The sequence below is a fragment of the Tigriopus californicus genome, chromosome 3, assembly GCF_007210705.1.
Source record: "Tigriopus californicus strain San Diego chromosome 3, Tcal_SD_v2.1, whole genome shotgun sequence".
Taxonomy (NCBI): domain Eukaryota; kingdom Metazoa; phylum Arthropoda; class Copepoda; order Harpacticoida; family Harpacticidae; genus Tigriopus; species Tigriopus californicus.
The window spans coordinates 476,555-481,600 of NC_081442.1; positions in this window are offsets into that span (position 1 = coordinate 476,555).

A 5,046-nucleotide genomic window follows, 5' to 3' on the forward strand; every position below is an offset into this window, starting at 1 on the left:
CAAAAAGGCACCTTCATGTACGTCTTTCACAACCTTTTGAGGTGGTTTGTCAACAAATCAATGCAATTGTGCCAGACTACAAAACAAACCTCAAGGACAACAGTGATTTGAAAGAGACACGACAACATCTTACAAATCTTTGATGTACTGGAAATTTATCTTGCATACCTCGCTTGGAACCTCGTTCTTTTCACCAGAGCTGGGCAAACGAGCTTGAAAGAGCTCGGAGGCTGATTTGTGATTATTTTAGATTCGGTGGTTTTCAGAATATGTATTGATAGCAGAGTTTCTGATATCCCGACCAAATTTCATTTCTCAGGAGAGCGAGAAACGAAATCATTTGTGGGATTTCCTGAGAAACATCGAGGGATGGAAGTGTCATTTACCGCAGGTCAATTAATATCAAACGAATGTAATGGGCTCAAATAAAGATCAGGGATGGTAGAAATGCGATTGCAATTCCCTAAAGTATCAACTTTGCTTTCATTAAATTCTAAATTCTAAGCATACACTTAAGACTTTCTTTAACTCCTACTGTTAAGCAACTCAGCTCTTGAGAAGGATGTTTCGTACACAAGCGACCATGGTGATGCTTTGATTCACTCCTCACAAAGAATATTTGTATTATCAGAACAAAAGATGTTGTCCCAAATTTCGGCTACCGCAAAAACCATGTATATGTAGACTTCATGGTCGACAAGATATTCCTTAAGATCTGAAAAAGCTAAAATGGCCAAAATGGCCGCAGAGGGATGACTGTAAACTAGGTTAAAAAAGTAAAAAGAAGTTGTACAAGATCAGTTGAAGAATGTCCGATTTAAGCTATTGGGAAAAGGCTCAGACCTTTGGATTATATCGTATCCAGGGAAAGCACGAACAATATCTAATCCATCATGTCATCAAATATCTTCATTCTCTTTTCCTGACCCGGGAATAAAGAAAAAACATTAGGTATAGACGAGATATCCCATGTGAAATGCGCCATAAACACGACCAGCTGGATAAAAAGCTATTGGCAGGCATAAAATCTTCGTTTGTTTTAAATCGAGCGCCAATATTGTATACCTTGCTGTCGTCCTGTCTTAAATTCGATAAATTCCAACACTTTGTATTTTCAAATAATTTGCGAACTTTGACACTACATGACTTAAAAGGAATTCCATTCCCTTGTGTCGGTTAACAGGTCGAGAATCAGCATGATGATAAATGCAAATTTGGCACCTTGATAGTGATTTAACAAAGAACTTGGGCAATCAATCATATTTTAGTCTTATGCCCAAAGATATAAGAAGGACGGAAAGGTGTATGATCTTGAATGCATAAAAGTGCATTTCAGAGATTATCAAATATTGTTTTTAAACTACCTATGACTATGTCGCCCAACAAACCTGTTCCCAAAACTAAAAATTTTTTGTGAACGTATCTTTTAAGAAAACTTATGCTAAGATAATTCCACCTATCGTCTTGGACTAAAGCGCTTCAATTGGGCATGTGAAGTAAAGACAATTCAGGGAAAATCTTTTGGTGCAGTTCTGACCCCGCACTAATATCTTGGCTCAACATCCCAATACAGTTAGCTTCAACAAGCCGCTGAATTGAAATAAATGACAAAATCAATATATGCCCATTGCAGGTTGGCTGGACATGCCATTAGTTTTGCTCCATAGAACGACATCTGGTACTTGTTTGCCCTTCACTTTTCACTGGTAATATATAGTGAATGATCATCATTAGACTCGGACAAAAGATGTTGTTCGTATGTCGAGCAGAAATTCAAAAGGATTGAACTAACCAGTTTTCTTATCAATGCCTCAGTTCAGCTCTTTCGCACGTACAACCAAAAATTTGTCAAACTTTTGCAATTTCTACTCGAAGTGGAAATAACATATTTTTTCGGAGTCTAAATTCATGATCAATGCACTCTGCCTAATGAATGGTGACATGAGAGATAGGTCGGTCACATGTCTTTATATGTACATTTTCACTCTTGGATGTGTGATGGGTTTGTATATTATAATCATTTTTATTATTAAAGGATCCACTCAAGACATTAAATGTATATATAGAGTAAAGGATGCAGATCAAACGATAAAATGATAGAGGAAATGGAGAAGACTTTGGCCAAACATTATATGAATCAGGGCCATCAGGCTTCAGTTTACTAACCAACATCAATCATCTAAAAAAAAATGAAAGAATATTGCCAAATGGAGTGCTGCTTGGAGGCCACTTAGTAAGTTCGCTTTTCTTTAATCATGTCCTTGGAATGACTGGACGTCAATTTGATCGGAACCTGCGATAAAGCATAATCACGCAAACTAGGATGTGTCCTTTGATGCAGAAGACAGCAGAGTCAGACTGAACGTAGCAGTCGGAACTTCCATACGAACGTACAAGAGGAAAAATCTCGGATTTGTTTTCATCCACTGCTGTACGACACATCCGCCTTGGCCGTACAGCAGTAGCAGTCGGAACTTCCATACGAACGTACAAGAGGAAAAATCTCGGATTTGTTTTCATCCAGAATACTTCGACATTGTCAATGGCTGTTTGCACCGTCCATATTTTTAGCCATTGGCAAATACAAGACTTGCCACGTTTTCATGATCCATTTTTTTGTTTTTTATTTGTCTCTCAAGCACAAAATAGAAAAGAATGGTTCTTAACTTTTTTTGAAAATTATCGGAGTCAATTGTGACTTGTGGCAAATTTGTCCATTCTTTTTATCAACAGAGAAGAGTTTTTTTAAACGCTCGTAGCTCTGAGTTACGGCTAGGACGCTACCCAGAATTAGCAAAAATTACCACGACTTGGCCGAGTGTATTTTCATACCGGTTAAAGACCAAGCCTCTAACTCCAAGGTACGTGCTTTAAGAAACTGGCCTCTGATAGGTTATATCAAAAAAACTTTTATCATAGGCGAAATATCACACCAACAGAATAATAGGGCATGTATCCTCGCAATACTTTTATATCAAACCCTGAATCCTTCATCGACAAAACCTACTCAGTAGATGGATTCTTTAATGATCAGCTTGAACGACGAGTTACAAAGTAGTTGAAAAGCCCTATTAAATGTTGACAGAAATATCCAAACAAATCTTGTCAACGCTTATGGATGTATACGTCTAATCTGAGCAAAAATTGAATAAAAGCAAGAAGTTCCCAAGTGCTCTCTATGATTTCTAAATTTTCTCACCTTTTTTTCATGGCCATTTTACCACTTCTTCGACTTGTTTCACATTTTGAACACTGTTAGTCGTTTTGTCTATTGGGTCCTTATCTGTTTCCTTCTTAACGTGTTTTTCCTTGGTCTAGCAACAAATTTGAACTTCACATTCAACTCCAGAGTTCTGTTACGAAAAGTCAGCAAAAGAAGGGATCTGCTGTTGAGCTGTGCCTGCCGTCATGGGTTCGATCCAACAAAAACCAAAATCAAATACTGAACAAAAGCGCCCTAAACAACAATTCTGGGTTCCAGCAGAGCATTCATTTAATGCCATAACCTCCGTATGAATCAAAAAAGCGTAATCATAATAATATCATAATATGCCGGTTGTAACAGAAAAAATGCAGAAACGAGGCTAGAAGCAACCAAAAGGGGCTAAAACGACCTTTTTGCAAATGTAAAATCTTTTTTTTGCATTTGATCAACTTGCTTCCACTTTTACATCCTTTTGGCAATTTTCACAACTTTTTACGCATTTTCTCTCCTTTTTAGAATGGCATTTCTGACAGGTAATATCTAGGGGTCTGAATCATGGTTAATGATTTTCGTCAAATTAGTTTGCTTTGGGGTTATGAAAATAAGCCAAGATATGCCATAAAAAGGTGAAAAAAGTTGCTACTTCTTAGTTCATGAAGTATATTGATGGTTTGGTGAAGTTTTATACCTACAACTTTTAGCTTTAAGTTCAAATTTTGATGCATTCTGATATCACAATCGAGGAGTAGAAGTTAGGAAATTCTTCCAATAATTTTTGGAAATAGTCAATCTTAGAATGTGCTCTTGTTTACATGGTGTTGTCTCTTAGACCGCTCAGCAACTGTGCTTACTGTAGCTCCTGGCGCTATAGAAAAAATCATTAAAAATCAGTCTCCAATATGACTAGAAACCAAAAGTGGACCAATACTACATGTAATGAAAATGTGAAACTGCTTTTGTGGTATGTTTTTCTCAAATGCTTCATGACCAATGAAAGTAATTCTAATCAAGAAAAATGTCTTACGATTCGACACTACCTCAACATTCGTGTCTGCATGTGGGGGAAGTACAACTACCAAGGGTATCTACGTATTCATGATTGCTGAGCTTTAAAACGACGTTTCAGTCCAGATTGAGTGAAATGTCAGCACATTCTTGGCAAAATACTCGAGCCAATGCAAGACCTGGCAACGAGAACTTATTCGTGGAATCATACAATATACCGGGTCTTTTTGACCTTGGAAGATCGGCTAAGGTACATAGAAACCTACTCACCCCGTATTCCGATCAGAGAACAAGTGGATTATGTTGGTGCTTAGTTTGGCTGAAATTTGGTACTTAATACGTGTATGTAGTGTAGTGAAAAGCAAATCGAAAACTGAAATGACAGTGTGGAACAATGTCAAAGATCACGTCAAAATCGTCAACACCATTCAAATATGGCGGTGGAAGAATATTAAAGTTCTGTGACAAAAATGCAATCTAATGAAGCATTCAAATGGCATAAACTTGAAGCTCTTCTTTCCTAGTGTTTTTCAACAGAAGAGAGCCATTCCTCCAAACAGAGAGATCAAATTTGATCTCAGAGTCTTGTTGATATCAGTAAGTTGTGACGTCACGATATCAGATTTAGTGTTACCAAATAATCAAGCAAGAAAAAATGTACGAACAATCTTTTTCCGTGGGTGCTTCGCATAGATATGATATATTGGAGGTGAAATACTCTTGCACATTGTTTAACATCTGTTTTTTGTATACTTCAGATGTGGAGAATGATATTCTCGCTTTAAAATGCTCACAAAGGACATTTGTGCAAGCAAAACCAAAGACGCAAGCTAAGG